Source organism: Gasterosteus aculeatus, chromosome 21 (genome assembly GCF_964276395.1).
Source record: "Gasterosteus aculeatus chromosome 21, fGasAcu3.hap1.1, whole genome shotgun sequence".
NCBI classification, from domain to species: Eukaryota; Metazoa; Chordata; class Actinopteri; order Perciformes; family Gasterosteidae; genus Gasterosteus; species Gasterosteus aculeatus.
Window position 1 is genome coordinate 3,143,412 of NC_135708.1, and position 12,769 is coordinate 3,156,180.

At 44.8% G+C, this 12,769-nt stretch overlaps 1 protein-coding gene, 1 long non-coding RNA gene and 1 pseudogene across 3 annotated transcripts in view; 1 reads left to right on the forward strand and 2 right to left on the reverse strand.

The window, feature by feature from the left end:
- LOC120814248 (dual specificity calcium/calmodulin-dependent 3',5'-cyclic nucleotide phosphodiesterase 1A-like) overlaps positions 1 to 12,769 on the reverse strand; it is a 609,273-nt pseudogene that overhangs the window by 335,358 nt on the left and 261,146 nt on the right. The gene's annotated exons all lie outside the window — the stretch shown is intronic.
- Positions 109 to 1,349, reverse strand: LOC144390404 (uncharacterized). The gene is made up of 2 exons (XR_013454443.1): positions 486 to 1,349; positions 109 to 408 (listed from the first exon to the last, which is right to left on the reverse strand). It is a non-coding gene; the product is annotated as an uncharacterized LOC144390404 (long non-coding RNA).
- The window catches only part of LOC144390262 (protein NLRC3-like), a 55,868-nt gene continuing 48,836 nt past the window's right edge, over positions 5,738 to 12,769 (forward strand). Inside the window, exon 1 of the mRNA XM_078096726.1 lies at positions 5,738 to 5,884. The gene's annotated coding sequence lies outside the window, so the exon portion shown is untranslated. The remainder of the gene's footprint in view (positions 5,885 to 12,769) is intronic.

Genomic DNA, 12,769 nt, shown 5'->3' on the forward strand with positions numbered 1-12,769 from the left:
ACTTCCGCAGCCTCCTGGATGTGGTACCAGTCGACATGAAGATGATCCACAGCCATAAACAGGGAGACGGCGGATATGAAGTTCTCATTCCACAAACTTTTCATTATGGGTTCAAAGTGTAGTTGGTAGAAGCAGTCGCATTGCTCCAAACAAGGATGTTTTTTCTGACTGGGATCATTTGTCTGACAGCCATAACCAATCTCTACATTGTATTTAAGCCAGACCTTGTTCAGCAGATGTAGCGCCCAGATTCTAACATATTCCAGAATCCTTAAACGCCTGGTGAGGTTCACAGGCCTTCTCTTCCTGTGTGTTCATAGGCCCTGGCTGTGGGAGTGTGTGAATCAGAGATGGAGGTGGTGGAGAAGAGGGGGGAGTTCATTGGAGGGACGCTGACGTTTTAAGCGTCTGAAAGTAAAAACATTTAGGATTCTGCATGATTGAACCCCGGTTACAGATCTACACAGAACAATTGAACAACCCACCTGTCGTTCTTTTAGATGATCACGGGTTGGATGATTGTCGGTCTACACAAGGTAGCAGGCATACCAAGTTGCATAGCAACCGGTGTATTGTCGTAAACAAGACGTTTTCTAACAACCCCGTAAGCCTGACTCTGTCTCTCTTGATCGCTTCGTCAATTTGACTAAACCCTTTTAGCAAAGCGGGCCAGTCACACCACTGAACAAAGGAAATGAGCGGGAACCACATGTTCTACGCTTTGTCTTGTGACGTCATGAGAGGCGCCGTCGCTCTCTCCGGGGTACATTACATTACAGGTCATTTAGCAGACGCTTTTATCCAAAGCGACTTACATTACACTTTAAACACATGGCTTTTTCACATTTTTGCCCAGGGAGCAATTAGGGGTTAGGTGTCTTGCTCAGGGACACTTCGACATGGAACATGGTGCAGCCTGGAATCGAACCACCAACCTTGTGCTTCCCAGCACAAATTCTCTGACCCCTACGCCACGACGACCCCTTAGTCGGGGTAGTTCAAATAGCGCGAGGACAGAGTTCAAAAATGCAAACAAAGGTTTTAATTTACGTCCTTCAGATTAAACAGAAAACAGTCAAAACAGGGAGTAACTCAGGCTTCGGTCGATCTTCGCCGGTAAAACTTAACTAATGTCTTGTCTTTGGAGGGGAAACGGAAATCCACTTCTTTAAAGAGAGAACACCGTCCTCTCGGTCTCTCCTGCATTCGGGAATCCTTCTGTCTTGGTCTGCTCTTCTGCCGCGGGCCCAATCTGCAGCTCGTCTCTCCTCCCTCAGCGGTGTGTCTTCCGCCCTCATGGAGGCCTCCAGGTCGTCACACCCTGGTGGGTTTCAGGTGTGAGGGGAATGCTCTGAGTTTCGGGGTGGAGTTCCTACCTCCACCAGCAGATGGAGCCATAGTAGTTACAGCCATCTCCGGTGAACGTAGCTCCCTTCCAAGACCGAGCCTCTCGTGACATCACAGTCTGTAAGAGGGTACGGCTGTTCTCTCCTGCTCTTACGGCCTCTATTAGCCACCATTTGCTCGCGGTCTTCGCAGGCAGTCATAGAAATCATCCTGTCGTCTGTTGTGGTGTATTTTCTGTAGGGGGGTGCTCTGCCACACTCTCGCCCCCCCATTGTAAACTACTTTCTGATAACAGTTATATGTCTGGGCATCCTTCCAGAATGAATAAATAACGGGGCACCACCCTGAGCTAACAGGGACCAATAACCAATACTATAAATCAAGTCTCATAATTGATATTCACTCCTTGAGAGTGAAGATGTTGGAAGGAGTTAAGTTTGAGCACTGGCGATGTATGTCAACGGTCACCATATAAATGCACAAGTTAACACAGGAAAACGATTCTTTAAAGTATAACAGGGTTTATTAACTCACAGGAACACCGATCAAGATCACCTATAACTGCAACCAACAATCCCCATAACACTTATTTTAAACCTACTCACTAAACAAGCAGTCAGTGTGTGTGTGTGTGTGTGTGTATGTGTGTGCGCGCAACAACAGTTGTGCAGTTACAGAACCAACGATGTGGCTGGCGATACGAAATGAAACCACAGGCAAACGGATCTCACGGCGGAGACCCGGGAAAAGAAAAGAAAATAAGGAACTATTCTGACCATGAGACATCATTCAACAGCGTAACACAGTCGGCGCTTTCACTCTCTTAAAGCAAACGTATCACAGCATCAGATCAACAGGGGACATTACGACATTTGCAGGTACACATTCAAACATAAATCAAAGGTAGCGGATTCGTTGATCCGGACTCTATCGTACCACGTTATGACTGAACAAATCAAATAAACATCAAGTTCATATCAACACGCTAAATTAGTCTGCCCAGAAAACCAGTGTTACTGTTTGATGGGCGTTGGTCATCAGCTTCCAGCTGACTGAGGACAGTTGAGCTCCGCGTAGGGAAACTCAGTGGATGAAGGCGATTTCGGCCGTGGGGTCCGAACTTCTCGTTGGGAACAGAGGCGGCGGGGGGTCAGAGAGCAGCTGTCTCTCCGCTCCTCTGGAGTCAACAGGAATGAAATCAAAAGGGAAAAGGAAGCGGGACGTAGTGGAGCGAGTCTTGAGTTCGTCCAGCGAGATTAAGACTGAAACTTGGGAATTGGAGGGAAAGAAAAGAAACAAAACAACGTTGTGTTGTCTCGATCTGTGACTAACAGGAAGTCAGGCGAAAGAGATCGATCCTTTGGCGCAATCTCTTCTTATGAACTTGAGGTCCATAAATAAATGACACTGTCCTCGGCCAATGGGAGCGCTCTGTGTTCTTTGGTACGTCCTCTTTTTATGGCCAAGGGGGTCTGGAGAGCTGCAGGGGTCCTGTTATCAGCCCCTGGCATCAGGCCACGGGGGACCCCTATATGTTTGTGTCCTTCCTTTGTCCTCAGTGAAGAAACACGTGGTGAGGTTCATTAGCAGGGTGGAGGCCCAACATCCCCTTTGCATTAAAAGGTCACAGACATTTGTTTGTTTCTGATAACACATGTTACTAATTATGTGAATATTGTGCACGCGCATCCGCCCATCCCCCATCAAGCCACCATACTTATTCTACTCATTTCCAAGACAGGAGGACATCAGCATACTTCATCTATAAACAGAGACTCTGGGGAACCGGAGGAGGAAATCCTCTCTGAGCTCGTTTGAAGGTTTAAAAGTGAGATTTGAGTTTAGTGTCAAACAACAACTCTGCTTCTCTTCCGTCTTTCAGAGATCAGATGTTTTTATTACTACATGTAATAAATGAGTCTCTGAAGGAGGTGAAGACCTCTGTAGAACCTCTGGATCACCACTTCATCACTACATTAAGAGGAGCATCGTGGTGCAATGAGGTATCACACTGGATGGTGCGTTCAATGTCACTGGGGTTTTCATCATTGAATTGAACACAATCATAGCTGTGCATTGGTGTTATTCTATTGATTAGTGTCAACATGACAGCGGTGTCACACTATTCTCATGTCTTTATTGATCACATAGTGTCAGAATCAGGGCTGTATCCTGGTGGACACTAAATGCATTTTATTCATTGGTCTCATTCATGAAGCGTCGTCAGTCTGACTACTGTAACTCTCTCCTGCAGGTCTCCTGCTACCACCATTCCACCTCTGCAGCTCATCCACAATGCAGCAGCTCCACTGCTCTTCAACCTTCCTAAGTCCTCTAAACATGGTGCTCACGTACCGTGCTGTGAATGGATGGGGTCCAGCTTACATCCAGGACCTGGTCCAACCCGACATCCCGACCCGCACTCTCCGCTCTGCATGTGATAAACTGCTTGTTCCTCCTCCCTGAGAGCAAAACACTCGACTAGATCTCCACTCTTTGCTGTCCTGCTCCTAAATGGTGGAAGGAGGTCTCTGAAGACATCAGGACCACAGAGAGCCTTCACATCTTCAGACTAAAGACACACCTCTCCAGACTCTACGTCCACTAACACACTAACTAACTGTAGCACTTACATTGGACTTATAATGGTTCTTATCTACAGCGAGTTGTAAAGCGGCTTATTAGCGTCAGCTAATTGACATGTGATGTAATGGAGGTGTGAAGGTGTGGACTCTGCTATGAATCAGGCTGAGGACCCAGAGGACGGAGTCCCTCCCTCTGAAGCCCCTCTGTGTGGGGAACATGACAGCCAGACCAAAGCTCAGAGGTGAGAGGACCATCTCCAACTGTCCTCCACTCGTCTCCATGTCCCAACGTCTCTGACTCACTGACTCTGCTTCTATGTGTGTGACCAGGACCCATCAGAGACCAGGACCTGGACCTGGACCCAGCTGTGTGTCCATGAAGAGTGATCGGTCTAAAGGTCGACTGACTTCAAAGATGGACGTGGTTCTTATGAGCCTCACTAAGCTCTAGAACAGAAGAACCAGATGAAGAACATGATGATTGGTTGTATTGTAACATTAAGTGAAGATGGATTGATGTCAGTGAGGGATTTCACATTCATTTGTGGTGTGAAAACATGGCAGGTCTCCCTGCTCGATGTCGCACCGTCTCATTCATTCACTTGGCTCATGACGTCCACCTGAATGTTCCTCTTTGGCTAAAAAGTGCTCTAAATCGCTTGAGACAGGTAACATCACATTATGGCTCAATTCAGTGCACCTCGTGACTCACTCTCCACCAATCAGAGCGCTTGATTTCACCCGTATTATAAAAGAATATGCAATACGGGACATGAAACATAACCAGTAGTCCAAGTGCAAGCAGCCAGTTGATGGTGAATTTATGCTACTTTGTTGAATTCATATGTTTGTGAATGTGACTTTGAAAGAGTCAGAGGCTCCAGCCACCAACCTCACCGCACGTCACTGCCAGCAGCTCTGTGAACGGTCCAACGTCTAGTTTCAGAAGATCTAAGGAGACTTCTACAGGTCAGAGGACCGTCTGAAGAGCTTTGCAGTACTTTCATTAGAATTTGTATTTTCCATGCAGAGGTCTGCAGACGTTGTTTTTCTGACCCACAGTAAGAAGTAAAAACAGATGAAACTGATGACTAACTGTCACTCAACTAATAAACTGTCCATCGACAGTCTTCAGCATCTGGTTTTCATGATGATCAATGACAGAAGCTGGAGGAATTACAGTTTGTGTTCTACATTCAGTCACATCTTACTGTGTGCAAGCAGGCTGCTTTACTGGCTGTTCTTACCCACAATCCTTTGCACAGCAGGTATATGAGCCAGAGGGTTCAAGGTGCCATGTGATGAGGAAGTAGAACACTGCATGTAACAACATGTCCTTTGTGATCTGGCAGGCGGCTTCAGACTGATACGTGGGGAAGTTGTTCCGCCCCAACAGGTTCAACCTGATCATCAAAGTGGAGTGAAGAATAAAAACACTCTCAGCTCAGACTCTGTTGTCTTAGTGGATGTTTTTATTCAATATAAACTCTTCACTGCATTTGTTACAAAGGTTTCTGCTTCATCACGTGTTCCCTACTAGTCTACATGTAGAAGAAGACCAGGTGACAAAGAGGGGCGTGCACGGGTCCTCTGAACCATCTGGTCCAACAACAGCATCCAGTCTGTTGTCATAGCAACTCTTTACAAGGTGGAAGGATCGTTCCACAGATGCTGGTTTTGATCCTGAAAGACTCTTGTTGAGCCGTGAGGAGGATTCTGTTCACGAGGACCTTTGACCCTGTTGACAGCTCAGACTGAGACTCAGTCAACCAGTCAGACCGCATACTTTGATGGTGACGTGAGGACCCACCCTCTCTGATGAAGGACAGCAAGCTGCGTCACTTCACTCCGTCTGATGGAAGCTGAAGTGAAGCACGGAGCTCCTTTTCTACACGGACCTGCTGAGGACAGAAGAGAGCTGCTCACTGAGGAAGTTCATGTCTACGAGCTCAGTAAGTGCAGCTGTGATTGGTTGAATGACATCATTGATGGTTGTGAAGGTGTGATTGTTTAAAGCTGGGAAACAAGATGGCGCCTGTGTGAGCAGGCAGAGAGAAGCTGCTGTTGGTCTGAATGATGACGCTGTGATGAAGAAGAGGAGCTCAGTCTGATCTGGGGTCTGTGAGGACTGTTACTGATGAGGAGGGGAAGGTAGGAGACGGAGGGGCAGTAGGACCCAGCAGGGACCACAGAGCTCACCTGGGCCTTTGTTCCTGAAACACACCTGAGAGACGCTCTGTTTGTCTCACCTGCTGCTTCAGTCCTTTAAGGCAAGGCAAGGCAATTTTATTTGTATAGCTCTTTTCATATACAAGGCAGACTCAAAGTGCTTCACATCATAACATTTCATACAATAAAGTGAAATAAAATGCAGGAATTAAAATAATTAAAAACAGCAAATAAAATTATAGATTAAAATCTTATTTAAATTGTTCAATTAAAGGCAGAGGTAAAAAGTGCAATGTAGGTCAAATTTATCAGAAGGCAAAGCTGAACATACGTTTTCAGTCTTGTTTTAAACGTGGTCAGAGTTGGGGCAAGTCTTAAATCTTCAGGAAGTTCATTCCAGCTGTTTGTTGCGTAGTAACTAAATGATGCTTCCCCATGATTTGTATTTACTCTGGGAATCACTAACAGATTGGTGTCAGAAGATCTTAGTGATCTTGAAGGCTTATGTAGTGGAAGCATATCAGTGATATACTTTGGGGACTCCACACGTTACGTCGGTTGTTTCTGATACGAAGTCACCAATGGAAACAAAATAGTTCCTGTCTTGTAGATATGACCTGAACCAGCTTAAGACTGTGCCTGAGAGCCCCACCCAGTTTTCCAACCTGTCCAAAAGTATTGAGTGGTCGACAGTATCAAATGCAGCACTGAGGTCCAATAGCATTAATATTGAAGTTTTGCCAGAGTCTGTGTTAAGACGGATGTCATTTACTACTTTAATAAGGGCCGTCTCGGTGCTATGAAGAGGTCGAAATCCTGACTGGAAGTTGTCGTGGCAGCCAGTTGAAGCCAGGAAGTGATTAGGTTGTTGTAGGACAACTTTCTCAATTATTTTACTTATGAAAGGTAGATTTGAAATTGGTCTGTAGTTGTTGATAATAGAGGCATCTAGGCTCCGCTTTTTTAGGAGAGGTTTAATAACTGCAGTTTTGAAAGCTTTTGGGAAATGTCCTGTCTGAATAGAGTTATTAACTATTTGCAATACGTCTGTTGCTAGGGAGTCAAAAACATTCTTAAAGAAGTTGGTAGGTAGAGCATCAAGACAGCAGCTGGATGGTTTTAAATTTGTCACCGTTTCCACTAGAGTTTGGGAGTCTATGGCATTAAAGCTTGTCATCATTGCTGTGTTACTTTTGCCTAAATAGGGTGGTGATCCAACATTTTTGTGTGAGATATTAATGGCGCGTCTGATGCCTTCAATTTTATCAGTATAAAAGAACGCAAACTCGTTGCATTTCTGTGTGGAATGGAGTTCAGGTGGTATTTGTGTCGGGGGGTTGGTCAGTCTGTCAACAGTTTCAAACAGGGTTTCTGCCTTATTAGTGTTGTTGTTGATGATGTTGGAGAAGAATGTTTCCCTAGCACTTTTTAAGTCTAAATCGTAGGCCCGGAGGCGTTCTTTATAGATGTCATGGTGAATATGAAGTTTTGTATTCCGCCAGATTTGTTCAGTCTTCCTGCGCTCTCTTCTCTGGGCTGTTACAACAGCAGCTTTTCTCCAAGGTGCCTTTTGCTCACTAGAACTGGTTTTAACCGTAACAGTATTGAGTATTGTGTCCTGCAGTCACACGTGCACGGACCTGTTTCAGGCAGTTTAACAACGACATGAAAAAAGGCGCATTATGCAAAGTGCGCTTGTATTATATGGTCTCTAAGAGCATTTTGATTGGTTAGTAAGATGGAGGCGGCTCCTGCTTAGAACCTTCAGAGAGCCTCATTGGAGCACAGGGACGTCCATCCCTCTGGGCTCTCGGATCATCACGCCTCCGTTGTTCATGAGTTCTTCTTATCAGGATGTTTGGCAGATGTGTGCATGATGATTTGCATATGAGCGCTAGGCGTAGTTCTAGGTGTGGACATGTTATTCTTAGAAAGGGGAACAGGTGGTTCCAGTTGGACTGCATTTGACCCAGATAGTGCTGCATCTCTTTTCAACATGTTCGTGTGCTGGTGTTGTGACTTGAAATACATGTTGTTCGTGCCATCCGGCCTTTAAGCGGCCTTCACCCATTATTACTATGCATTTTTTTTTAACTCTCTTTGTAATGTTTAATTATGCAATATACACTTTATTTCAATATTAAAAGCAGTAAATGGCATTGTTTTGACCGCTGGTAAGAGTGTATGTTATTATTTGGAAAATAAAAGGTGAGGTTAGCTTTCAAAAATATAATTTAGTCAAATATAATTTCCAAAATGATGAACAAAATATGAAACATTTGACTACTTTTTAGTCACGTTAATAACAAAGGGCATTTTGAGTGTCATATACTATTGAAACAAGGATGTTCCTTGTTTCAATAGTCATCACATCATCTTTGTAGCCAAAATAAACAAGACATGTCACTGAACTGTGTAACACACACGATCGCCAGCTTCCCCAGGCAGGAAAAACCGGTCACATGACACTCAAGCTTTCTGATTGGCTCAAAAAACACCTGCCAGATTCCTGAGGCGGTTTCACCTGTCACACCTGAAGCAGGAAGTGAAGCGGCTCGGGGACTTTCCTCACTGCAGAAACAGCAGATTAAATCCATAATTCCCGTGAGAAGCGGCAGAGGTAAGACGTGTGTGTGTGTGTGTGTGTGTGTGTGTGTGTGTGTGTGTGTCTTTGCTGGCTCGCTGTGTGTTTCACAGTAACTCTGCAGGCTTTGTCTCACTCAATGATTCATAATCCACCGATTCGCTGCTGTTCTTTGGCTCCAACGTCCGCGAGCTTCAAGCACCGACAAAATGTCCCACTCGGTCCAAAGGTTGTGGACAAACCTGCACGTCATATGTGACTCTTCCCCACCAGCTAAAGGTGTGTTTGGAGTATTTTAATGTGGATTCCAGCTTATTGTAGTCAGGACTCTGCCGAATAAAAAAAAGATAATGCGTTGATGTATTTTATCATGATATGTACCCTAAATAATGGTTTCCGGTACTGGTTCTGGTCCGGTTTTACGTCCACATGTCGAGCCCACCATCACGTGTTTTGGTTCTGTGAGATTAAACGTTCTTCTCTTTCCTCACATCTGTTTAAAAAGGTCGTGTTTATCAAAGTTGAAATGTGAATATGGTGGATAGAAAGTGTGGATTCATAGTTCTCACAGCGCCGACGTTTCCTGAAAGCAACACAGTTGAGGACACGCCCCTCACGTGATGCCACGCCCTCTAACCAGATCAGGGCCAAAAGTCTGAGACAAAGCAGACGTCCTCTTTTACCCGGTAGTGATGGGAATTACGCCTCTTTTTAGAGAACCGGCTCTTTCGGCTCCCAAATGGCTCCTCTGATTTTTTGGTGCTTAAATTAATTTATCACCAACAATAATGTAAAATTATGCGCAATATGAATTACTAATGTAAAAAAAACACTATCAAATGTTTTTATATAAATACACTATTGATACACATAGAGTGATAAAAAAAAACATAGTGCAAAAACAAACGTTTAACTATTTACAAATGAACTTAACTAACTTTTAATTATTTTAAACTTTTTAATACTTAACACATTTAAAGTGAAACAACATACAGAAGCTTACAGATTCACACAACAAAATATAAATTAAAATGTGTAAAACAAAAAGAAAAAAAGTCAGCATGCAGAGTTTTGTCCTTCAGGGAAGATTTACATTGAGACCAAGTGGCTCCGCTTTGAGGGGCTGATCCTGTTTCTTCTCTCTGAAATTATCTGCCCTGTTTTGGAGAAGATGGGAGATTTTAGTCTTGCAGACTCTACATTCTGCATTAGATAGATCAATGTCATTGACATGTGTCCAGATTTTGCTGCGTTTCCTGTTGACACTCACTTTCGTACCTTTTATTTTACCGCTCTGTTTCTCTCTTGCCTCCTCCCTCCTGTTCGCTGCTGCTGTGTGTGTAAGTCCCGCCCCTCCGCCCTGTGCTCAGCGCAGACACGCCCCCACACATATTGGCCAATCAAATGCGACTTGAGAGAGAGACACGCCCCCACACATATTGACCAATCAAATGCGGCTTGAGAGAGAGAGAGAAACAAAGCGGCTCCCGTCGTTCGCGTCAAAGAGTCGCTCTCAGAGCCGGTTCGTTGGCGACCGACACGTCGCTAGTATTTCTAGTACCGGTACACCGAGCAACACTCTTGTGGAATATTTCATTGTAACTAGTTCGGGAGAAGAGAATCATTTATTTCTATGGTTATCTAATAAAAACAAAGTCTTGATGAATGATCAAAGTTGTAAAAGTCAATTGATTTCTTGCTAGCAGGAGGTCAAATACACGCGCACGTATTACAGAGCTCTGTGGAGACGCGTCTCCGAGCAGCGCTGAGCTTTTATACACACACATGAAGGTCGTCTCCAGTGGCCAGTATGACAAATTGCGAAGTGAGATATGAAGGTTGAGATGAAGTAACAGACAGTTCCTTTGTTCCAGCGTTTGTGTGAGAGCAAGTTGACTCGCCCTCCTTTCTTTAGACTCCGCTGCAAATGGAAACGTTGAGTCATTCTGCTTTTCACACGTCTAGCTTCAATATAGACAATCTTATGCTAAAAGTGATCATTATGTTCTAACATATTTGACCATGACACATGTCATGTGATACTGGACTGTTTTACTGACTTCTGGACTCTGAAGGAGATGAAGAGGAGAAACAGCACAGCTCCATCTGCTGGAAGATGAGTGCTAATGTTCATCTTTTAAATCATTACATGTCATTTAGCTGACGCTTTTATCCAAAGCCACTTACAATAAGAGCGTTTCAACCATAAGGACACAAACCCAGAGGAACAAGAAACAACAAAGTGCACTTTCATCAAATAAGCCGCTTTACAACTTGCTGTAGATAAGAACCATTATAAGTCCAATGTAAGTGCTACAGTTAGTTAGTGTGTTAGTGGAGGTAGAGTCTGAAGAGGTGTGTCTTTAGTCTGAAGATGTGAAGGCTCTCTGTGGTCCTGATGTCTTCAGAGACCTCCTTCCACCATTTAGGAGCAGGACAGCAAAGAGTGGAGATCTAGTCGAGTGTTTTGCTCTCAGTGAGGAGGAACAAGCAGTTTATCACATGCAGAGCGGAGAGTGCGGGTCGGGATGTCGGGTTGGACCAGGTCCTGGATGTAAGCTGGACCCCATCCATTCACAGCACGGTACGTGAGCACCATGTTTAGAGGACTTAGGAAGGCTAAAGAGCAGTGGAGCTGCAGCATTGTGGATGAGCTGCAGAGGTGGAATGGTGGTAGCAGGAGACCTGCAGGAGAGAGTTACAGTAGTCCAGGAGGGAGACGACAAGAGCCTGAATCAGTACCTTCTGAGTGAGAAGAGGATGTGTTCTCCTGATGTTGTAGAGCAAATCTACAGGATGGTGTTGTCAGTGATGTTGGGAGTCAGGGAGAGTCGGCTGTCGAGTGTCACGCCGAGGTTTCTAGCGGTTAAAGTGGGCGTCAACTAGATTTGTCACGACACCAAAATGATGACTTCGATACTATACCTGCCAAAATATTACGGTAACTGATACTTACGATACCACAAATACAATACTGGAATATTTATCTATGATAGTAATAAATAAAACATCTGTACGGTACCCTTTTTTACCTGGCATCTGTTTGACTGTCTGTGGGATAAACAATGCTTCATTTACTTGCATATAGAGTTTGATATTCTTAATATTGATATTCAGCATGTCAATTCATGAAATATTTTTTTTTTTTTTAACATAAATAACGTCCTGATGGACCGCTGCCTCCTGCCAAAGGAAAGCGCTTAAAAGAAACACGACATTTATAGGATGAGAATTTAAAATGACGTCTCTTGACACGTTGTCTCAAGACAACAACACAAAGTGTCCCATGAGAGTTTTAGTGTTGAGGTGAATGAGCTCTGTGTGTTTGTCCTGATGAAGATAATAACGTGTGAGCTCTGCCAGCAGGTTGGTGTGAAGGTGTGAAGGTGTGGACTCTGCTATGAATCAGGCTGAGGACCCAGAGGACGGAGTCCCTCCCTCTGAAGCCCCTCTGTGTGGGGAACATGACAGCCAGACCAAAGCTCAGAGGTGAGAGGACCATCTCCAACTGTCCTCCACTCGTCTCCATGTCCCAACGTCTCTGACTCACTGACTCTGCTTCTACATGTGTGAAACCAGGATCCATCAGAGACCAGGACCTGGACCTGGACCCAGCTGCGTGTCCATGAAGAGTAACCGGTCTATGGGGCTTCCTCTAAAATTCAAAGATGTTGGTCCCTCTGTTGATGCAAGGTGAGGGTCTCAGGCTGATGATGAGGTGTTTCTACCAGACTCTCTGGTGGAGGTTCTGGGTTTCTTGCTCCAGGGCCCTTCAGCAGTGTCCAGTGAGGAAGGGAGAGCTCCATGGAGGACTTGGTGAGACCTGTTGGGACTAAACCAAACTGACTGGTGAAGAAAACAGTGAGCTGAAAGACTGAGCTGTTGATTCTCAGTGGGACCAGCAGGACCAGTAGACCTAAACCACTACAGGGAGTCATGTGGTCCACATCCAGACCTCACGTCATGGACCTTTACCTTGTTTTGGTCTCTGTGAGGACGGACACCATGTGAGCTGATGCTTCATGATTAGGTGATGATGTGATGATGTAATCTCAGTGTTTCTTTCAGTTCACATCAGCAGAGA